Source organism: Oncorhynchus kisutch, linkage group LG22 (genome assembly GCF_002021735.2).
Source record: "Oncorhynchus kisutch isolate 150728-3 linkage group LG22, Okis_V2, whole genome shotgun sequence".
Classification (NCBI taxonomy): Eukaryota; Metazoa; Chordata; class Actinopteri; order Salmoniformes; family Salmonidae; genus Oncorhynchus; species Oncorhynchus kisutch.
The window spans coordinates 6,741,478-6,767,136 of NC_034195.2; positions in this window are offsets into that span (position 1 = coordinate 6,741,478).

Below are 25,659 nucleotides of genomic sequence, written 5' to 3' on the forward strand. Positions count from 1 at the left end.
GTGCTTCAACAAATTACTGAGTATAGGGTCTGAATCCGTATGTAAATGTGATTTCAGTTTGTTATTTTTTCATACATTTGCAAACATTTCTAAACTACTTTTTTCTTTGTCAATATGGGTTATTGTGTGTAAATTGAGTGGAGGAAAACAATTTAATCAATTTTAAAAGAAGGCTACAACATAACAAAATGTGGAAAAAGTCAAGGGGTCTGAATACTTTCTAAAGGCACTGTATATAAAATGACACTGTATATAAAATACATACCTTAGTCCTCAGAATGATAGTTTATTTTTGCAGATGCATCATGGTTTTGTAACTCAATTTGCTACAGACGTTTGAAAACTGGTTTCATGAGAATCATATGCTCACACCAGAGACAAATGACAGATCTTTTTTATTTCTTGCTGTGCAGTAATGCAAAGCTCGGCTCTGACATTTGAGAAACATAAGTAGATTCACTTAAGTTTGTATAACTCTCACCCACTTGGAATGAGTCTCCTTCTAAATAGTTGAGTAATGTTTTTGAAATGAGGGAAATTTATTTGAAAGTACCCCACAGAGTGTTCAACATTGTTATAGTCTTTCTGTAGGAGCACAGCCCCTGCTCTTACATTGCTGGCATCGGTGTACAAAGCAATTGGACGATGTAAATCCAGAGAAGCTGGCACTGGTTCAGAGACCAAAGGGGTCTTTATCTTCTCAAATGCTCCTGACAGTCGGGGCTCCAACGGAAAATTACTTTCGGACTGTTTTTTTTACTGCCGCTCCAGTGTGGCGATGTTGTAATCCAGATATCCCATAGTAAAAAAAAACATTGGTTAAGGGCCTAAAAAGTGAGCTTGCAACGCACGGCGCAATCTGTCTCAAAAAGTGCTAACGTGCTCCAACAGATTTGTTTTTATGTTTAAGGTGTTGCCCTGCCAAAACCACTTTCAGCAAGCTCAAATGACCTCTGACATGATGTCCAAACACGAGGTCATTTGGACTAAAACCGAGAGATTCCCGAACAACCTCCCCAAACACGCACAAGAGGGACCCCTTCATCCGAGTCTCTCAAACTCAAAGCAGTAAGCTCTCAACATAAACTTCAAAGTCTGATGGAATCTCTCAAGAGTACCTTGAGACTCTAGGTGGTAGGCACCAAAGGGGCAGTGGGTTACTTCCAACCATTGTAGCACTTAAAAAGAAGACATTTGATATGAGAACCTTTGTCTGATTGCATTGCCCGCGGATGTCAAAATGTTGAAGAATCTCTTGAAGAATTTCACCAGGTCCTTAATAATACTGTCAGCCATGATTTTCCTCAGTAGAATGGCTTCAGGGAAACGAGTGGCAGCGCAGATGATGGTTGAGAGAAACTGGTTACCACTGTTTGCTTTGGGCAAAGGACCAACATAATCCACAAGAGCCCTGCTGAAAGGTTCGTCAATAGGAGGAATAGGCTGGAAAGGTGCAACCGGCACAGCTTGGATCGGTTTAGCCATCCACTGGCAAACGCGACAGGATTTACAGTAAACCAAAACATCCTGTTTCAGACCAGGCCAGAAGAAGTTACGCAAGATACGGTCATACGGTCATTGTCGCCAGGTTGGCCTGCCATACTAATATTGTGAGCCAACCTCACTATCTCTTGTCAAAGTGTAACTGGAACCACAATTTGAGATACACTGGGCCAATCGTCTTGCCCAGAAGTGGTGCGAGAAAGCAAATTCCTCATTAGATCACCATCTCTGCTAAAGTAACCCACACAAACCTTTTCAAAACTCCTTCTCTGGACATATCGCAGCAAAAAAAGGGGGGGGGGAAACATCCTTACTCGGTTCAGCAATCATCTGCTTCCTAAACATCGAAGTGTCAACAGTAGGAAACCTGTCTTCCTTCAGCAGTCCTACAAACTCCCTCAGCTTTGGGGTTTTCAAAGGAGAGGTCAAGTCAGGAGGCTAACCAAAATCAGGATCACCCAGACCAACTGACTATGGTGGGTTCGCTAACATCCTCAACTAGCTAGACTTGCTGCCTCAACTTTCTTAGACATAGCACATGTAACGGCACATGTTGGGAACACTCTAGGGTACTTTTCTGATAACCCATCAGGTTCCTCTACTCTGGGTTCCTTACAAACAACAGGATTAGTCACGACCTTCCCACCAGCCAAATTGTTTCCAAAAATGAATGAGACCCCCTTCACCGGTAAGCTAGGCCTCACTCCAATGACAACAGAACCAGAAATAAGATTAGATTCGAGTTCCACATTACACAAAGGAACTTCCATGCAACTCATCTCCACGTCTTGTACTAACGCACTGTAACCACTTGCTGAAGTGTCAGACAAAGGCAAAACACCCTCCATTTTTCTCTGCAGATCCTCTCAAGCTCTGTCAGGTTGGATGGAGAGTGTCACTGCAAAGCTATTTTCAGGGCTCTCCAGAGATGTTACATCGGGTTCAAGTCTGGACTCTCGCTGGGCAACTCAAGGACATTCAGAGACTTGTCCCGAAGACACTCCTTGTCTTGGCTGTGTGCTTAGGGTCATTGTCCTGTTGAAAGGTCACCCCAGTCTGAGGTACTGAGCGCTCTGGAGCAGGTTTTCAACAAGAATCTCTCTGTACTTTACTCCTTTATCTTTGCCTCGATCCTGACTAGTCTCCCAGTCCCTGACGCTGAATAACATCCCCACAGCGTGATGCTGCCATCACCATTCTTCACCGTAGGGATGGTGCTAGGTTTCCTCCAGACGTAGGCTTGGTATTCAGGCCAAAGAGTTCAATCTTGGTTTCATCAGACCAGAAGATCTTGTTTTTCCGATTAACTCTTTGACTACTGCTTTTAGATACCACTTTGATGTCATAATGCCGTCACAATGGTGAGTAGATTCACCTTCATACATTTATCTAGTGTCTCCCATGTACTGTAGGGTTTTCCACAAATGCTTCCAAATTCAAATCCATGGCTTTTATTTGGTTTTTATAAACCTGTGTGTTTACGCAACTTTCAAAATGAGTTGACCAATCTTATAACCTCTCAAGGTGGATGTCAGTGACAGAAACTCTACCACAAAAGTGTATTTTGAAAACTCACATTTCTGGGCAAGGCAGAGCTTCAGAGTAGGTGAGTAAGAGAGACTACCATACTCATGGAAAATAAGATCCCGGACGAGTCCCCATTTTGTTATGTTCCCCAGCAAGATCATAAAACATTGTTGCTCAAACAGAAGGGGGAACTAACAGTCACTGACAACAACCTAAACGAAACAGGTGGGGTTTTAGGAGGGGTTCTGAAAGACACTCATGACACCCACACTGAAAGTTGACTAGCAACCACTGGGACCTAAAAGACACTCACCATGAGCTCCCACTAAATTTTTTCCAAGAAGAGGCAAACAAAAGAAAACCCCACACCAAACATAAAGACAGGAAGCATACCAAAACAAAAACAGGGAAGATCAGATGAAGGATTATTTGTCTAGAATTCAAATAGGGGGAGCCAACATCTGGAGCACTGGACCAGCCACTCTTAAATATCACCTGGGCCAGCACAGGGGAAACGCCTTCATACTAACGAGATGGAGAAGCCAGCACAGGTGTAAAACATACTGCCTAACGAGGTGACACCAATCCGTGCACCCCGAGCTCTAACGTCCAAACTCGATGGATAAATGGAAAAGCCAAAGCCTGTAACAATTATCAATAGTGGTTATGATTTGCCTGGTGGAACCCACCTGATCGCTGTGAAGTGAAATAGATTGGTGAACACAGCGATCGGGCGGGTTCCACGAGGCTAGGTTATGATGAGCCTGTGAAAGCTGTTGCTGCTGACAGGTGAAGGTTGCTGGCTGGATACATGTGGCTGACTGCTCCATTCATTTGAATGGTCACAGTCGAGGGCATGTCTGCATGATGCTGATGTGGGGCTCCGTTTCTCTATGCTGCATGTTTAGCTGGACATCTCTCAAACAACTGTAGCAGGAAATCTTATGAGGGTAAATTGCATTTGGTTCTAAATAAAGGACAAAGTTTTTTTGCTAATGCCGAAAGGACTATATTAGTTTTATCTGCTTAGAATTAGCCTATTTTATTCAGCTGGGTATTTTTTAATACAACTTTACACATAACATACATGACCTGTTTTTGTTGATGAAGCTGTCTGTGTCATCAGGGATGACCATATTACCGCCATACCGGCGGTCACGAGTCATGAAAGGCAGTCAAATTCCATGTGACCGTTTAGTCACGGTAATTAGGCTTCTCATAGCTCTGAGGTTGCTGATGGTCGTCATTAGTAGCCTACCAAACTTGCTAATGGCCTGGTGGTTAGCACTCTATTGTCCCTATAATCACTGACATCAATGCAAAAGTAATATAAAATCTAATCAAACACTTCATGAGAGCCCATGAGCTCATGTTGTGCAACATTTCTACAGGCTATGCAATTGCTCGAGAAAACAGAGTGATGGCCTTTATTACAAAGAGGAGAATCCCATCAGATTTCTATAGGCTAAGCCTACTATATTTATTTTTCAACTTTCCTAATATTTAGCACATAGCTTATCTTTACAACAGGAGTACAGTGCCTTGCGAAAGTATTCGGCCCCCTTGAACTTTGCGACCTTTTGTCACATTTCAGGCTTCAAACATAAAGATATAAAACTGTATTTTTTTTGTGAACAATCAACAACAAGTGGGACACAATCATGAAGTGGAACGACATTTATTGGATATTTCAAACTTTTTTAACAAATCAAAAACTGAAAAATTGGGCGTGCAAAATTATTCAGCCCCCTTAAGTTAATACTTTGTAGCGCCACCTTTTGCTGCGATTACAGCTGTAAGTCACTTGGGGTGTCTATCAGTTTTGCACATCGAGAGACTGAAATGTTTTCCCATTCCTCCTTGCAAAACAGCTCGAGCTCAGTGAGGTTGGATGGAGAGCATTTGTGAACAGCAGTTTTCAGTTCTTTCCACAGATTCTCGATTGGATTCAGGTCTGGACTTTGACTTGGCCATTCTAACACCTGGATATGTTTATTTTTGAACCATTCCATTGTAGATTTTGCTTTATGTTTTGGATCATTGTCTTGTTGGAAGACAAATCTCCGTCCCAGTCTCAGGTCTTTTGCAGACTCCATCAGGTTTTCTTCCAGAATGGTCCTGTATTTGGCTCCATCCATCTTCCCATCAATTTTAACCATCTTCCCTGTCCCTGCTGAAGAAAAGCAGGCCCAAACCATGATGCTGCCATCACCATGTTTGACAGTGGGGATGGTGTTTTCAGGGTGATGAGCTGTGTTGCTTTTACGCCAAACATAGCATTTTGCATTGTTGCCAAAAAGTTCCATTTTGGTTTCATCTGACCAGAGCACCTTCTTCCACATGTTTGGTGTGTCTCCCAGGTGGCTTGTGGCAAACCTTAAACACTTTTTATGGATATCTTTAAGAAATGGCTTTCTTCTTGCCACTCTTCCATAAAGGCTGGTGGTTGAAGATATCCCTCTAGTGGTGTGGGGGCTGTGCTTTGGCAAAGTGGGTGGGGTTATATCCTTCCTGTTTGGCCCTGTCCGGGGGTGTCCTCGGATGGGGCCACAGTGTCTCCTGACCCCTCCTGTCTCAGCCTCCAGTATTTATGCTGCAGTAGTTTATGTGTCGGGGGGCTGAGGTCAGTTTGTTATATCTGGAGTACTTCTCCTGTCCTATTCGGTGTCCTGTGTGAATCTAAGTGTGCGTTCTCTAATTCTCTCCTTCTCTCTTTCTTTCTCTCTCTCGGAGGACCTGAGCCCTAGGACCATGCCCCAGGACTACCTGACATGATGACTCCTTGCTGTCCCCAGTCCACCTGGCCATGCTGCTGCTCCAGTTTCAACTTCCACCTGACTGTGCTGCTGCTCTAGTTTCAACTGTTCTGCCTTATTATTATTCGACCATGCTGGTCATTTATGAACATTTGAACATCTTGGCCATGTTCTGTTATAATCTCCACCCGGCACAGCCAGAAGAGGACTGGCCACCCCACATAGCCTGGTTCCTCTCTAGGTTTCTTCCTAGGTATTGGCTTTTCTAGGGAGTTTTTCCTAGCCACCGTGCTTCTACACCTGCATTGCTTGCTGTTTGGGGTTTTAGGCTGGGTTTCTGTACAGCACTTTGAGATATCAGCTGATGTACGAAGGGCTATATAAATAAATTTGATTTGATTTGATTTGAAAGGCCAGATTTGTGCAATATACGACTGATTGTTGTCCTATGGACAGAGTCTCCCACCTCAGCTGTAGATCTCTGCAGTTCATCCAGAGTGATCATGGGCCTCTTGGCTGCATCTCTGATCAGTCTTCTCCTTGTATGAGCTGAAAGTTTAGAGGGACGGCCAGGTCTTGGTAGATTTGCAGTGGTCTGATACTCCTTCCATTTCAATATTATCGCTTGCACAGTGCTCCTTGGGATGTTTAAAGCTTGGGAAATCTTTTTGTATCCAAATCCGGCTTTAAACTTCTTCACAACAGTATCTCGGACCTGCCTGGTGTGTTCCTTGTTCTTCGTGATGCTCTCTGCGCTTTTAACGGACCTCTGAGACTATCACAGTGCAGGTGCATTTATACAGAGACTTGATTACACACAGGTGGATTGTATTTATCATCATTAGTCATTTAGGTCAACATTGGATCATTCAGAGATCCTCACTGAACTTCTGGAGAGAGTTTGCTGCACTGAAAGTAAAGGGGCTGAATAATTTTGCACGCCCAATTTTTCAGTTTTTGATTTGTTAAAAAAGTTTGAAATATCCAATAAATATCGTTCCACTTCATGATTGTGTCCCACTTGTTGTTGTTCTTCACAAAGAAATACAGTTTTATATCTTTATGTTTGAAGCCTGAAATGTGGCAAAAGGTCGCAAAGTTCAAGGGGGCCGAATACTTTCGCAAGGCACTGTAAGTGGAGAGATGACATGTATTTTTCCCCCTGCCCCTGTTTCGAGACAGGTGCATGATAATGGTCCATTTAACATCAAAATGAACTTCACACATATATTATTTAGTATATGTAAAGACAAGACTAAATCAAGAATAGTCTGATGGGTGACAATAGCCTATTACTTGTGAGTTATGTATTATCAATTGTGAATGATGCCCTGCTTAAGGCAGGAAACAATGCCTTTTTTGTGACTTTTTCGAATCATAGTCGCACACCTCATGTAGCCTAGCCCTATATGTTTTGATAAGGTTTGTATCACAACTAAATTGGTCAAGTAACTTCTTAAAATTAAGCACATTAATCCGCTTTACAATGGGCGTGGAGTTTAACTTGCATACATACTGTATGCAGCGCGTTAGTTTCAAGTTTGAGGAAGATAATTTATCATAAAAATGCAGCTTTATAATAAAAGCATAATTGCATTTGTGGTCACTTTTGATAATGGTGTTTTCCCGCTAATGGACCATTTGCACTTATAGCCTACTGCTGTGTGTGCATTGCGGTTGTTGCATCCCTGATGTGTCTGTCTTCACTTGTAGCCTGTGAGAAAGTGTGAATGAGATGAGGTGCTTTGAGCAGGCAGCACTCAGGGAGAAGGGCTGCAAAAGGCATGGATGCTCTTGTAGCCTGTGAGAAAGTGTGAATGAGATGAGGTGCTTTGAGCAGGCAGCACTCAGGGAGAAGGGCTGCAAAAGGCAAGGATGCTCTTTATGTTTTAGGTCTTTAAGGTATTAAAATATATATAAAGTATAACATAAAATAAGTAACCATTTTCAGACCTTTACAGTTTAGTTAGCAGACTTCATGAGTTAGGGTGGGTTATGAAGAAAAAAATAAAAGGGAAAAGGGAAAAAGTAGGTTAAATACACCAACAGAGATGCAAGCCTAAACAGTCCAATAGGGTGGCTGCAGGAGCAATAGCTCTTGATCCTTTAAATTAAGAGGTAGGGATCTAAGTTGTCTGGGCCTGCAGACTTTGTAGGGTCTATTGCTTTTAGAGCTTTATAGACCTCAGCATAAGAAACAGGCTCAAAGTTAAAATAGGGATAGTCCCTTTTTTTCTCTCTATTTTCATCTAAAATGACACACCCAAATCTAACTGCCTATAGCTCAGGCTCTGAAGCAAGGATATGCATATTATTGGTACCATTTGAAAGGAACCACTTTGAAGTTTGTGGAAATGTGAATTGAATGTAGGATAATATAACACAATAGCTCTGGTAGAAGAAAATACAAAATAAAAAAAACGTTTTTTTCCAGCACCATCATTGAAATGCGACAGAATGGTCCCAGTTCTAGCCATCACTCTGGATGTAATTCTGATGGTGTCCACAGATGGCAGCAGTGTATGTGCAAAGTTTCATATGGAGAACTCGAAGTATGATCAAACTACATGACATTTAGTGTGATGTCACAAGAATATCGTCAGATCTGTATACTTTGACTTAGCTTTTCCAGTAGTACTAGCCATATTATAAGTTCAACATTTACAACAAAAAAACGGTTTTCATAACTCTGAATATTCTTATAATTTTTGTCCAAAAGGAAAAGGTATGCGGTCGCACAAGGTTAGTAGCGACATTTTACAATAGAAACAGGGTTTCCGGACACTCCCGTAAAGCCCAGATCATTGGCTATCTAGCTAGCTTTGACCCTGATTGGTGCTTATTTGATAAAGATACAGTCGATCAAATGAAGACCGGAGTCATCGGCGTGAAGGTGTCGCTCTCTGACCAAATTTTGTGTCCTATAGGATATACTACACCCCTAATGATATAGTTAAGACTGGTTACATTCTAGGATCTCTGAGGAATAAATACGAACGTGATTTGACAGGTTGAAAAATGTTTAGGGTTAGATTTTCACAGATTATTTTCTTTGCAGATTGAACTAGTGGAAATACAAAATCAATCGTTCTCGCTATATGAGCCTTTTTAGGATATGAAAAATGATTTTATCTAACAAAACGACACTTCATGTTATCTCTGGGACCCTTTGGATGATAAATCAGAGCAAGATTTCAGAATGTAAGTACACATTTCACCTTCAGAGGTAAATGTATCAAACCTATCGAGGTGAAAAGTGTTCTGTTTTAGGAGCTCTCCTCAAACAATAGCATGACATTTTGTCATCGTAATAGCTACTGTAAATTGGACAGTGCAGTAATATTAACAAGAATTTAAGCATTCAGCCGATATAAGACACTTATGTAATTGACATTTGTTTTTTCTCTAAAATCTGCAATCGTGACCCAAGGCGCTACATGTTTTACAACTGTCCCATTAACAGGACTCCTATCCCTAGGAAGTTTTAATTAAAAGGGTTCTTGATGGCCTATATCAGAGCTCACTATAACAGAGCTTACATTAGAGGCATGTGCCCCACCATTATCAAAAACTGAACCTGCAGAAATGAATTGCTTGTTAAAGACCCCTACAATAACCACGTGTCACTAAATCTCGCTGGATTGATTGCTTTCATTTTACTCCAATGACTCTTTCATACTCTTGCTTTTGCCTGTCATTTTCGCATTACGACCGCGGAAATGTTTGTAATGACCTGTCAAACACAACATAATGGCTGAAATGGGCTTAGCTTAATGGAATACATTGTTTTTCGGTTGTATCTATAAAAACGCTAAGCTTCGTCTGGGATTTAACCTTTTATAACTAGGGGGCGCTTTTTAAATTTTTGGATGAAAAACGTATCCGTTTCAAACAAGATATTTTGTCACGAAAAGATGCTCGACTATGCATATAATTGACAGCTTTGGAAAGAAAACACTGACGTTTCCAAAACTGCAAAGATAGTCTGTGAGTGCCACAGAACTGATGTTACAGAAAAAACCCAGATAAAAATCCAATCAGGAAGTGCCGCATTTTTTTGAAACCGCCTCATGGCAATGACCCCTTATATGGCTGTGGAGGACCTAGGAGTCAGCTTATGTTTTCCACGTTTTCCCCAAGGTGTCTGCAGCATTGTGACATATTTGTAGGCATATCATTGGAAGATTGACCATAAGAGACTACATCTACCAGGTGGTCGCTTGGTGTCCTCCGTCGCAATTATTGCGTAATCTCCAGCTGCAGTATTTTTCCGTTTGCCTCTGATGAGAAACCAACTGCCACAAATGATTTTTCATCGAATAGAATTGTGAAAAACACCTTGAGGATTAACGGTTTGTCATGTTTCTGTTGATATTATGGAGCTAATTTGGAAAAAAGTTTGCCGTTGTAGTGACTGCATTTTCAGTTTTTTTTCTTAGCCAAACGTGATGAACAAAACGGAGCTATTTCTCCTATACAAATAATCTTTTTGGAAAAAATGAACATTTGCTATCTAACTGAGAGTCTCGTCATTGAAAACATCCGAAGTTCTTCAAAGGTAAATTATTTTATTTGAATGCTTTTCTTGTTTTTGTGAAAATGTTGCCTCCTGAATGCTAGGCTTAATGCTATGCTAGGCTATCAATACTCTTACACAAATGCTTGTGTAGCTTTGGTTGAAAAGCATATTTTGAAAATCTGAGATGACAGTGTTGTTAACAAAAGGCTAAGCTTGTGTTTCAATATATTTATTTCATTTAATTTGCGATTTTCATGAATAGGAAACGTTGCATTATGGTAATGAGCTTGAGGCTATGATTACGCTCCCGGATACGGGTTTGGAGTCGCAAAAAGTTTTTAAAGGATCATCTCGACACTTGCATGAAAAGAAAGATATCTTTATTTTGAAGGGTGTACATTTTTTGGGAAATATAAAAACAATTTTTTAATACAGTTGACATTTTTTACAAATTAGACATTCAGGCAAAGACAGAGCAAATTTTTGATGGTTGTGTCCCTGCCCAACCCCCTTTATGTTAATTTATTTGTATATTGCAAATACACCCAGTGTACTTATGCAAATGATGCACATTTCATATTCTTTATGTTAACACAAATACCTGATACCGTTACAAAATGTAATAATAAGTGCAGATTTGAAAAACGTATATTTTTACAATACATTTAATACCTGAATTCCCACAAATCCCTGAACCCCTTTAATTGTTTGCCAGTAAAATGTTTTATGTGCAATAATTCAGTCAATATCTGATGGATTTTTAAAGAATTCAAAACGTTTGGAGCATCTTCATCCATTTACCAAGTGTTGCATGTATTGGAGTTGTTTTTAAAACCTTTTGATGACAATTTTGATGACCTTTGCTAATGGAAAAGATGACGCAAGAAAGCTTGCTCATCAGTGTCTAAAATGTATTTAAAAAATGTAACAGTGTTAACTTTGGGTCGACAGTGATGTGACAGATGATGGCTTAGCCTATTTGAACAGTGATGTGACAGATGATGGCTTAGTCTATTTGAACAGTGATGTGACAGATGAGCCTATTTGAACAGTGATGTGACAGATGAGCCTATTTGAACAGTGATGTGACAGATGATCCTATTTGAACAGTGATGTGACAGATGAGCCTATTTGAACAGTGATGTGACAGATGATGGCTTAGCCTATTTGAACAGTGATGTGACAGATGATGGCTTAGCCTATTTGAACAGTGATGTGACAGATGATGGCTTAGCGTATTTGAACAGTGATGTGACAGATGAGCCTATTTGAACTCGACTGGTGCCACGCAGTAATGAACGGAGTTGGGCAGCGCACAGCACATGAGTGACATTCCAAGGGAGGAAAAGTTTAGCAGGAGGGAAAACTGGTAGTGCTCATCAGGATAGAAAAAGCATCAAACTGACTTCTGCACTGTCATGTGGGGGTCCTCCACGAAAGAAATCTGAAGTCCTGGGAATAAAGACTGCTGATAGCTTAATGAGTAGGGTGATAAATGACTGGCGTGAGCTTGACCAATAAGATAACTTCTAGAAGTTACCCACTGCGTCATTTCAACGTGGACAATTGGGTTATATTTGGCTGAGACGTTGATTAATTCGTTAACAACATAAATTCAAGTTTGTAAATTCAACTGTGTGTTATCCCTACACTTTCAACCATCCAAAAGCACAATGAAATTCCAATGAAAAAACAACGTCTGATTTTTGGTTTAGTTGTAAACCAAATATCTATGACTGCTGTTGTATTTCTCTAACCTCCCTAGGGGAAACACAGTTATGTTTTACAAAATGTCCTTTTGTGCTGAGTGAGGAGTATAGATACGGCTATGTAAGAAATTCCAATTAAAAGTTATGATTGTTATTGACAGTTGCTTCCCCTGAGCTATGGACATCAGAACAAATGGTCTGTCACTTTGAATGGGCAGGAAAGGAGTAAAAACAGACCCCATCCTGCCCTTGATTATCTTACAAACCAGTTTAATCACAAGGACCATAGCCCTACCCCTCCTCCTCTTACGGCCCCATAAGTGCCCCAAGGGGGTCAAATGTAGACACTTTTACGATTAGCATGTGTTACACAGGATTAGTCAACCAGACATCCTGTCACCAAATGTGATGATTCTAAGGTGGAGAAGACAGAAATATTGAATGTCTTCTATGTTCTAAGGAGAGAAATGGCACCAAATGCACTAGTGAACATTTTACCACTTTCTATGGAAAGATGAGACTTTCACAAATACGATGACATTCTCTGTTTTACTCTACGACCCCCGTCCGAATAGTTTGGCATACAAACTAATATGACCCCTCTGTGGAAAGGAGAGACTATCATGAACACGTCATGTCGTTTTGTTCTAGGACTCGTCTGAAAGATCCGCCAGTACCGCCTCCACGATCTACACACAATACTCCATAATGACGAAGCAAAAATAGGTTTTTAGATTTTTTTTTGCAAAGGTGTATATATATATATATATTTTTTAAATGACATCACATTTGACATAAGTATTCAGACCTTTTACTCAGGACTTTGTTGAAGCACCTTTGGCAGCCTCGAGTCTTATTGGGCATGATGCTACAAACTTGGCACACCTGTATTTGGGTAGTTTCTCCCATTCTGCAGATCCTCTAAAGATCTGTCAGGTTGGATGGGGATTGTCGCTGCACAGCTATTTTCAAGTCTCTCCAGAGATGTTAGATCGGGTTCAAGTCCGGGCTCTAGCTGGGCCACTAAAGGACATTCAGAGACTTGTCCCGAAGCTACTCCTGCATTGTCTTAGATTTGTGCTTCGGGTCATTGTCCTGTTGGAAGGTAAACCATCGCCACCAGTCTGAGGTCCTGAGCACTCTGGAATAGGTTTTCATCTAGGATCTCTGTACTTTCCTCTGTTCACTTTCCCCTCAATCATGACTAGTCTCCCAGTCCCTGACGCTGAAAAACATCCCCACAGCATAATGCAGCCACCACCATGCGTAACCGTAGGGATAGTGCCAGGTTTCCTACAGACGTGACACTTGAAATTCAGGCCAAAGAGTTCAATCTTGGGTTCATCAGAGCAGAGAATCTTGTTTTTCATAGTCAGAGTCCTTTAGGTGCCTTTTGGCAAACTCCAAGCAGGCTGTCGTGTGCCTTTTACCTAGGAGTGACTTCCGTCTGGCCACTCTACCATAAAGGCCTGATTGATGGAGTGCTGCAGAGATGGTTGTCCTTCTGGAAGGTTCTCCCATCTCCACAGAGGAACTCTAGAGCTTTGTCAGAGTGACCATCAGGTTCTTGGTCATCACCCTGACCAAGGCCCTTCTCCCTGATTGCTCAGTTTGACCGGGCAGCCAGCACTAGGAAGAGACTTGGTGGTTACAAACTTCTTCCATTTAAAAATGATGGAGGCCACTGTGTTCATGGGGACCTTCCCCAGATCTATGCCTCGACAAAATCCTGTCTCTGAGCTCTACGGACAATTCCTTAGACATCATGGCTTGGTTTTTGCTCTGACATGCGCTATCAACTGTGGGACCTTATATAGACAGGGGTGTGTTTCCAAATAATGTCCAGTCAATTGAATTTACCACAGGTGGACTCCAATCACGTTGTAGAAACATCTCAATGATGATCAATGGAAACAGGAAGCACCTGAGCTCAATTTTGAGTCTGAATAGTTATGAATAGTAATAATGTAAATAAGGCATTTCATTTTTTAACGTTTTTTACATTTGCAAAAACTTCTAAAACCTGTTTTCACTTTGGCGTATTGTGTGTAGATTGATGAGTATTTTTATTTTCATTTAATCCATTTTAGAATAAGGCTGTAACGTAACAAAATGTGGAAAAAGTCAAGGGATATGAATTAGTGATGCACCGATATTACTTTTGGCCGATACCGATATCCAATATTTTCCTTGACAATAAATTGATACCCATACCGATAACCGGTATTTAAAATTCTAGTACTTAAATAGATAACACACACACATGGACGCAGCGGTCTAAGACATTGTATCTCAGTGCAAGAGGAGTCTCTACAGTCCCTGGTTCGAATCCAGGCTGTATCACATCCGGCCGTGATTGGGAGTCCCATAGGATGTCCAGGTTTGTAATCACACAAACACACACTCACACACTGACCAAAAAGTTATTTTGTTGGCATTTACGTACTGTAGGTATGAACGTCAGCTTCGACATAGGTTTTGCACATCGGTGTTAAACTAGACATCTAGCCGATACCGATGTTGGCATTTTTAGCTAATATCGGCCGATTCCGATATGTTCACCAATATATGTATCTTATTCAAGTCGTGTTTAGATTCTATAGATTGCTTATTTCCTTTTAGGAACTGTGAACTGTTGTCTCAGTAGGGACTTACTGTATACACTCACAAGCAAATCTAAGGTATTAATCCAATGTTTGCATGCCATATGCGAAACTCTGAGGCATGACTGGACAGTCTTTGTGACATTTCCTGACCGAGCCCTCCCACACTATAAGTAGTGAGACTTGTACTCAGACAAGCCAGATCACAAGCCACGCCTTAGAGGTTTAATGATCGTTCTCCTTGACTTGCACCATCCTACTCAGAGATAGCCATCTCCCGAGAGGAACTTTGCTGAAAACACTCTGCCCACGTCAAATCGCTGAGTTTTTAATCTCTCATCAACATATGTGAAAATGGCACGTTTCTATGTTTTGTAATAAAAAAAGACAATTGTTTCCAATGACATAGCCGGTCTACCCCTGATTAGGGAGCCATTAGTTTCACAGCTGTGAAACTTTATTGATGTAGCCTCTCTTTGTCACGCCTTGGTCTTAGTATTTTGTGTTTTCTTTAGTTGTTTGTTCAGGCCAGGGTGTGACATGGGGTTATTGTATTATCTTATTGGGGTTTTTGTAGGCATTGGGATTGTGGTTGATTAGGGGTGTGTCTAGTATAGGCTTGGCTGCCTGAGGTGGTTCTCAATCTGAGTCAGGTGATTCTCGTTGTCTCGGATTGGGAACCGTATTTAGGTAGCCTGAGTTTCACTTTGTATTTCGTGGGTGATTGTTCCTGTCTCTGTGTAGTGTTCACCAGATAGGCTGTATTAGGTTTCACGTTCCGTTTGTTGTTTTTGTATTTATTAGTTATTTCACGTATCGTTCTGTTTTTTCTTCATTAAAGACATGAGTAACCACCACGCTGCATTTCGGTCCGACTCTCTTCCTTCTACAAACGAAGAACGCCGTTACACTCTTTCACTTCTCCTTTTTTCACAAATAAGAATTTCCAGTTCCTCAAAGTCCTGTTAAAGTGATGCCATATCAGCCTTTGAGTATATAAGCCTACACAATTGATCTGTGGAGTTTCCCACGTCAATGATTGTACTGCATTCCATTTGTATATTGTGTCTATTAAGACAACTGTACCTACCTCATTTTCAATCCATTTTAGCCTCGTAATAAAACTTTGAAGTGGGTCCATTGCTGCATTGAAGTGCTTAATGAACTATTGAATGACAGTATAGCAAAATGACTACTGATGATATAGGATTAACGGTACAACGTTTAATGATAACTACTAGTTAATTAAAGGGGTTTCTGTATATCAAACCCTTAAAACTTCTTCAGGATTGGTGGGTCCCCTGCGGGACGATTGAGCTAACGTAGGCTAATGCGATTAGCGTGAGGTTGTAAGTAACAAGAACATTTCCAGGACATAGACATATCTGATATTGTCAGAAAGCTTAAACTCTTGTTAATCTAACTGCACTGTCCAATTTACAGTAGCTGTTACAGTGAAATAATACCATGCTATTGTTTGAGGAGAGTGCATAGGTTTGAACATTAAAAGTTATTAATAAACAAATTAGGCACATTTGGGCAGCCTTAATACACCATTTTAAACAGAAATGCAATGGTTAATTTGATCAGTCTAAAACTTTGCACACACACTGCCGCCATCTAGTCGCCAACATCTCATTTGCATCTGGCTGGAGTAATACACGATGGCCTTTCTCTTGCATTTCAAAGATGAAGGGTCAAAAAAAAGTTTTTACCAGATCTAATGTGTTATATTCTCCTAATTTCCTTTCACATTTCCACAAACTACAAAGTGTTTCGTTTCAAATGGTACCAAGAATATGCATAGCCTTGCTTCAGGGCCTGAGCTACAGGCAGTTCGATTTGGGTATGTCATTTCAGGCGAAAATTGAAAAAAAGGGGCCAGTCCTTAATTAATGGTCACTGTTTTAGATGAATTTGGATAGGATAACCATATTAATTAAATAAATTAGATCAATTAATTATTCCAGTAATGAATCATTAATGTATCTTGAATATGCATAACCAAAAGTCACAACACTGCATTTTCAACCATTTAAAAGCACAGCAGTTCAAATGAGAATACAGTGTTTTATCACTGTTCTTCATCTAATACCAGAACCAAATAAACTGGATTAGATTTGAGATTACATTAAAAGTATATGGTGCAAATTACCAATGACGTTTGAGATTCTGCGCAGATTATTACAGCAATTGTGAAGATCTCCACAGACCTGCGACAACCAACGCAAGCTATCTTGAACATGCACCCTTTATATGACTACATACGAAAAAATGTATAAGGAGAGGCTTCCCATTGTTTAAAGGAGCAATATGCAGAAATCGCTCCCCCTATTTCATGGTGGCTAAAATTATAATCGTTTGCCTAATTTGCGTTTCTGACAAAACAAGCGATCAGTTTAGTTCACCAGCTTCAAACAGCTGAAAACACAAGTGTGCATGTTCAAGATAGCATGCATAGGTCGTCGCAGGTCTGTGGAGAATTCACAATTACTGTAATCTTGAACGGCGTTGATCACTTGCACCATATACTTTTAATGTAATTTCAACTACAATTTATGTAGAGAGTCATTGTACCATCTAAACCACTGAAATATATTTACAATAACCAAATATATTGTATTTTCAGCTGATGTACAAACCCAAAAGTAAAAGACGCAAAAACAAAAACGGGAAGCATACATAGAACAGATCTACCGCGTCTAAGACTTTTTGTCAATGAGAATGACAGATCTATAACTCACACTTCTATGTGAATTTGGATGGGTCCCACAAAAATTTACATATTGCAGCTTTAACATGTATTTTTTTTGTTGCGTTTGGGACATGAATCCAACATATCATTTGTTAACAAGTTAAAAGGCTATTTATTGTCTGACATTAAAGTGATATTGAACCGTGTTTGGTTATGTATCATCAGCTTGGATAGTTCCATCTGTGACACTTAGTCTGGCTTTTACATGCAAAACATTTTGGGACTGTATCAACAATGGACGAATGAAACAAATACCAATAAACAGTTTGCCTAAAAATAAAAATGGATTCATGGATGGATTCAAATCTCCAACTCAAGCAAAAAATCTAAGTTAAAGAATATGACTAAATACAATCAAACTTTAAATGGACTTAAAATAAAGTTTGATTTACTCCTATTCTTTAACTTTGATATTTGGTTGAGATTGACGACGTGAATTCAACATGTCAATGATTTCATTTGTAGACAAACTGGAATTAAAACCAGACTAATTAGTGGCACATATGGAACTATCCAAGTGGAAGATACATATTCTGCCCTTGAGTTGCATTCCCATGCAAAACTAGACAGATAGCTAGCAACCAAGTCTTCAATAAAACTCATAAGGCCCGATTTTTCTTGAATTAATATATTGAAAACGTTTATGTTGTGAAACTGCAAAAATACAGAAAATAACATACTTTAGTATTCAATTCACATAAGACATACTGTAGCTGTACATTATACATTTGAAGTTGAAGTTGCATGAAAATACAAAGCACGTACCAAGGTACCATGCATCTGGCATGACGCCAAACCATACTCATATGGTAATTGGCTAACTCCTTTCATTACTCTAATAATGTACAACCATCTCTGTAGAATAACAAAGCATCTTAAACTAGAAACAGTAACAAAACGTCAGTATTGTATGTTTTACAATTCATTTGCATGACGCACGAGCAATACAGCTAACGGCATACATGAAAGGCATTGCAATTTGTGTGAGTAAATGCAACCAACCAACATTGATATGTAAGCAACTCTATCATTAACAGGATTATCATCGCTAGCTAAATGCTTGAATCAAATTTACGAACAAATATTTTCAGAGGCTGAAGCGTGACAAGAAATAACTACACTGAAAGACCAATCGTTGTTTTTAGCTGCTTCTATGCGTGCAGAACGAATTCTCTACTTCCTGTTTGCTTACAGCCTTTCTAAGTACCAGAAAGCTCCACTAGGGGCGAATAACACCATGGAACACAATGAAAATCCATTTTAACCATTATTTTATTACAATCTCTTACCTTCTAACTGGATGGCAGCACAATACATCTACTTCAAATGTTGATATTTGGTTGCATTGACAACCAAACACAATTCAATGAAACTAAATATCGTTACATTTGAAATCAACCAGAGCTGGAAAACACAGGCCCTTAGTATTATCTATTTTTAGTTGAATTCTGGAATGAATTTAAATAATTGCTGTTGATGACTTTGCAAATGTTATAGGCCGAAATAGCATCATTGATGATATATGAGTGATAAAGTATGGGTCACATTTCATTTGTTCTGATAAACATACCCTTTGGAATGACTTCAATAGCAACAGTGAATCTAATTAGTTTTAAGTGGAGATCTCTCAATAATCATTCTCACGACAGCACATTGGCAATAGTCGATGACAAATATCATACATTACATGAACAAAAGTATGTGGACACCTGCTTGTCGAACATCTAATTCCAAATCATGAGCATTAATATGGAGTTGGACTCCCCTTTGCTGCTATAACAGCCTCCACTCTTCTGGGAAGGCTTTCTACTAGATGTTGGAACATTGCTTTGGTGACTTCCTTCCATTTAGCCACAAGAGCATTAGTGAGATTGGGCACCGATGTTGGGTGATTAGGCCTGGCTCGCAGTCAGTGTTCCAATTCATCCCAAAGGTGTTCGATGGGGTTGAGGTCAGGGTACTCTCAGGCCAGTCAAGTTCTTCCTCACCGATCTTGACAAACCAGTTCTGTATGGACCTCACTTTGTTCATTGGGGCATTATAATGCTGAAACCGGAAAGGGCCTTCCCCAAACTGTTGCCGCAAAGTTGGAAGCGCAGAATCGTATCTAGAATGTCATTGTATGCTATAGCGTTAAGCTTTCCATTCACTTGAACAGTGAAATACAGCCACAGACCATTATTTCTCCTCCACCAACTTTACAGTTGGCACTATGCATTCGGGCAGGTAGCATTCACCTGGCATCCGGTAAAACACAGATTTGTTCGTCGGACTGCCAGATAGTGAAGCGTGATTCATCCCCAGAGAACATGTTTCCCCTGCTCCAGAGTCCAATGGCGGCGACCTTTTAAACTACTCCAGCCGACCCTTAGCATTGCGCATGGTGATGTTAGGCTTGTGTGCAGCCATGGAAACCCGTATCTCCCGACAAACTGTTCTTGTGCTGACTTTGCTTCGAGAGGCAGTTTGGTACTCGGTAGTGAGCGTTGCAACCAAAGACAGACGATTTTTACACGATACGCGCTTCAGCATTGGAGCGCCCGTTCTATAAACTTGTGTGGCCTTACCACTTCGCGACTGAGCTGTTGTTGCTCCTAGAGTTTCCACTTCACAACAGCACTTACAGTTGACCGGGGCAGCTCTAGCAGGGCATAAACGTGACAAACTGACTTATTGGAATGGTGGCATCCTATGACAGTGCCACATTCTACTGCCAATGTCTGTCTATGGAGATTGCATGGCTCTGTGCTGGATTTTATACACCTCTCAGCAACGGGTGTGGCTGAAATAGCCGAATCCACTAATTTAAAGGGGTATCCACATACCTTGGTATATGTAGTGTATCTATGCAGGGCTAGGTTAACCTTAGATGGGAAACCAAAGGGTAGCTGTAGATAGGCCAATTCTCCAATAGGAGGTGCTGTCCAGCCTATAGTTTTTCTTTCTTCTGATACTGGATATAACATTGAAAATTGGAAGTTTTAAAAAGGTACAAATTCAAGATATTTTATAAAAGGTGTGTCTATTTTGAGAGTTTGTTACCATCATGACATAATCCTGCATTTATTTTCAAATCCGAAGTATTTTCCACATCTCAATACGTTGACAAATTACATTGAAACTATTTTGATTCAACCAGGTTTGTGCCCAGTACCTCTGCCCACGTTTTAAAAACCATTATTCTTCGTCATGATTCGTCCAGTTGTAGCATGCGATCTCACACTATATCCCAACGGTGGTTATAGCATAGTTTTTACACTGAACTAAAATATAAACACAACATGTAAAGTGGTCCCATGTTTCATGAGCTGAAATAAAAGATCCCAGAAATGTTCCATACGTACAAAAAGCTTATTTTATTTTGTGGACAAATTAGTTTACATCCTTGTTAGTGAGTATTTCTCTTTTGCCAAGGTAATCCATCCACCTGACAGGTGTGGCATATCAAGAAGCTGATTAAACAGCATGATCATTACACAGGTGCACCGTGTGCTGGTCGACAATAAAAGTCCACTCTAAAATGTGCACACAGCACAACGTAACAGATTGGCATGCTGAATGCTGGAATGTCCACCAAGAGCTGTTTCCAAATAATTTAATGGTCATTTCTCTACCATAAGTCTCCTCCAACGCTGTTTTAGAGAATTTGGCCTCACAACCGCAGACCACGTGTATGGCGTTGTGTAGGCGAGCCGTTTGCAGATGTCCATGTTGTGAACAGAAAGCCCCATGCTGGAGGTGAGGTTATGGTATGGGCAGGCATAAGCTACGGACAATGAACACAATTGCATTTTATTTATGGAAATTTTATTGCGCAAATATACCATGACTAGATCCTGAGGGCCATTATCGTGCCATTCATCCACTGCCATCACCTCATGTTTCAGCATGATAATGCACTGCCCCATGTCACAAGGATCTGTACACAATTCCTGTAAGCTGAAAATGTCCCAGTTCTTCCATGGCTTTCTTCCTCACCAGACATGTCACCCATTGAGCATGTTTGGGATGCTCTGGATAGATGTGTATGAGAGCATGTTTCCAGTTCCAGCCAATATCCTGCAACTTCGCTCAGCCATTGAAGAGGAGTGGGACAACATTCCACAGGCCACAATCAACAGCCTGATCAACTCTATGCAAATTCATGAGAGAAATGGTGGTCACACCAGATACTGAATGGTGTTGTGATGCACGCCCCTACCTTGTTTTTTAAGGTGTCTGTGTCACGGAATTCTTCCTGGGATGGAGAGGCGGACCAAAACGCAGCGTGGTTATTTTTATACATCTTTAATGAAGATGATAAATGAACAATAAACGTGAAAAACTGAAACAGCCCTATCTGGTGCCACAAACACAGAGACAGGAACAATCACCCACAAAACCCAACACAAAACAGGCTACCTAAATATGGCTCCCAATCAGAGACAATGACTAACACCTGCCTCTGATTGAGAACCATATCAGGCCCAAACACAGAAACAGACAAACAAGACATCCAACATAGAATGCCCACTCAGATCACACCCTGACCAACCAAAACATAGAACATACAAAGCAAACTATGGTCAGGGTGTGACAGTCTGTGACCAACAGATGCATATCTGTATTCCCAGCCATGTGAAAACCATAGATTAGGGTCTAATGAATTTATTTAATTTGACTGATTTCCTTTATATGAACTGTAACTCAGCAAAATTTGAAATGTTACATGTTGCATTTCTATTTTTGTTCATTATATTATTGGGGGGGTTAGCTAACAGGGGGCAATACTATCATTATACCACAATGTTTTATGAGTATATAATCTGACATCGCCCAACCCTAGCTCTATTGTGTGAGGCCTGCGAGGAGATGAGTGTGTGTGTGTGTTTTGTTCTATAGACCTGAAAGTGAAGCCACTCAGCAGAGATGAGAGCCACCAGTTCTACACACCCGTCCTCCCTGCCATTGTCATTTTTCAATTCTACAGTGTCTCTCTCTCTCTCGCTCTCTCCCATGACTGTCCTGATCAGGTCAAGTTACAGGAGACCACAACCCTACAGATTATCTCTCAACCCCAACAGCGGAGAGATCTAGGGGTCTGAAGATGTGTTTCTTTTTATGGCCCCTCACACCCCTGGTAAATCTCAGGCCACAGACAAATTCCTTTGTCCTGTTACTATGGAGAACCAGACTCAGAACATTAAACATGAAATAAAGGGACTTTGGAACAATGGTTTCCGTCAGCCACAATGGTGGTCATGACGATAGATGGAATATGAAAATGTATGTCATTTTTGTTTTGTTATTAAAGGTTAATAGATGACGTTATTACAAAAACATTGTAATGTGAAGGGTTTTCCTAGTATATGTTTGATGTTTATACATTGTACGTTGTATGGAAAATATCCAAATCAAAGAGAATGTTTTGGGGAAGATGAAATGTTAAGTTAGTTGATTTGAGAAAAATCTGGACCTTGCCTCATTAACTTGGTACGCCCAGAGAATTGCCCTAAAGGCGGCTACGCCCACTTCTGACCCAAGGGTATAAAACCTGTGAGTGTAGAATTTACAGGAGGACTACGTGACCCCAGCTGCAGCAAGGTCTAAAAAAGTAAACAAACCCAGAACGCAACGCAAGTTTGAGGACAAAGAAATCATTTTCTACCCAACCTACGGATGAGTAGCTGTGTCTAAGCGGGTGAATTCAAGTCGAACCACCTAGCCACCATCTCCCATCGAATCGTGGTATCTAAAGGGTTTCATTCCTATGCTGTGAGCTCTGAGCTACAGACCTGTCTGTCTTCAGAAGACCCCTTCCAGAGAAAAGGGAACAGACTCATAAGCCAAAAAGGACACTGATACCGGGAGGACGAGCAGGGAGGGGCGCAGGAGAAGTGCGTCATCGAACAGCGGAACGGTCCACGCAGAGAATCCTCTGAGATCATCCCCACGTAATTACATCATTATATTCTGACCCAGAAGTGCGGCAGTTTGTGGCAAGGCTAGGGTTAGAATAGCATAGCTGACAAATTCACCCAAATGTATATTTCTCTATGTACTTTCTTTTTTCTCTCTCTTTTGAAATCCTCATTGTGGGTAATACGCACCATAGTGTGTTGGCCCGTTATACTAAGTTCTAATCAATAGCCTATGATGTGTTTTTTCTATGTGTATCTTTCATCATAATTTTAGCTTTATAGTAAATACATTTTCTACTAAGATTGGTGTGGTACGAATTCATTAGTAAGACTCACTCGGGTCCGTGCAGATTCACGGGCTATACGACGTTCAGAACGAGATTGGTAGAGGTAACTGGTTAATTAGTTGCTGTTGTAAAATCGATATTCTGATATTCTTTGAGTTAATTTGGGAAATAGAAACTCAATTAAAACTAGTTTTCCCATGGTGCCCCAGGTCAATGAGTTAATAATTGCTTGATTCAGTTAATCACGCAATTAGAAACTTGTAATCATTCGATGAGCAACAGTTGTCACATTAACTAATACAACGTCACGACAACAGTTTAGTCTTCAGCTGACTATGTGTGTTACTGAAATGCTTTCAAGCTTGTTCACCCTCACTTTCTCAACAATCACACACTTGCTGATACGTCTTTCCTAACCCACACACACACATACAAACACACACACACAGCCCCACAACCCCCCCCCCCCCCACAAACAAACACACACACACTCAAACATATTTCAATCCCATCTTGCTTCCTCCCTCCCTCTCTCAGAGAGACCCATTATCAGGTGACAGAGCCTGTAGTGCTGTCAGTGTGCTCTGGGGAGAGCAGGGCTCTGAGTAGAACGCGTAATCCCATCGCTCCCCGGTGTGGAGCTGTCTGTGTTCCAATACCCTCCCATCGCTCAGATTATTCACCGCTTCTTGTGTCCCCGGGTCAATTTCAGCTGCTCAGTCGGCATCGGGGTCATATTCAGGATGTACCTGTGTCTCTAATCATCTTTGTTAGAAAATACTTTTTTGGGATGAAATGTCCTTGAAAATCTGTCCTGGAAATGATTGGTATTATGTAATATTTGTTTGTGTTTTTACATTGAAGGGAAATGTGAAAATCCACAAATAAACTTTGATTGCTGCTCCCGCGATTGATTTATAATTGATCTTTAATTGGCACAAACAGTGAGCAGACATAGCTTATTATTTTATGCCCTATGAGCCCTGGTAAAAAAAATAGTGCACTAGTCAAAAGTAGGGAAATAGGCTGCCATTTGGGGTGCATCCTCTCTTCATAGTGTGAGACGATGTGGCATCACTCTGGGGAGGTGATGGAGCCTAGTGAGAGGCAATATGTTCTAATTTAACAACGCTAGATCTGGTTATTAATCATCTAAAATATCCTCGGAGCAACACGGCACAATCAATAGGCACCAAGCTGTAATGATGAAATGGAGAGAAAATCATTAGGAGGTTTCTATTCTTGTTCTTTAGAGACACACACACACACAAGTACACACACACAGAGAACAGACCCTTACAGTAAGCAAAAATTCCTTCAAATAAGAAGGGGTTCCTTTGAAGGGGTTCCTTTGAGGATTGCTCTATTATTCTACTACTTGTGCAAGTTCATAAGAGAGACATCATTTGACCAATGACAACATATAATTCTTCATTGTAAACAGTTTGCTGGCTCATTATGTTTACAATATACTGTATACTGGACAACCCTATTCTGTCTGACACCCTGTTGAGTTTGCTCCGCATATGTGGGAACTCCTTCAAGACTGTTGGAAAAGCATTCCAGGTAAAGCTGGTTGAGAGAATGCCAAGAGTATGCAAAGCTGTGAGAACTATATCTCCCTCCTCTCTCTGTCCTGTGTGTGATAGGCTGGCACTGTGTGTGTGTGCATCTGACAGCAGCATGGTGAGAGAGGCTGCCATTGACAGGACACAGTGCTGGCTGCCACTCAACAGACGCAGTTCCATCAGAGGAGCCATTGTGTGTGTGTGTGTGTGTGTGTGTGTGTGTGTGTGTGTGTGTGTGTGTGTGTGTGTGTGTGTGTGTGTGTGTGTTTCAGGGCACACATCAGGTGTTTGGGTTTGTCCAAACAAAACAGACATACTGTACTTCTGAGAACCATATTTAACATGTACAGTGCGTTCGGAAAGTATTCATACCCCTTGACATTTTCCACATTTTGTTAAGTCACAGCCTTGATCTAAAATTGATTAAATAATACTCATTTCAGGGATTTTCTTTATTTTTAATATTTTCTACATTGTAGAATAATAGTGAAGACATCTAAACTATGAAAGAACACATATGGAATCATGTAGT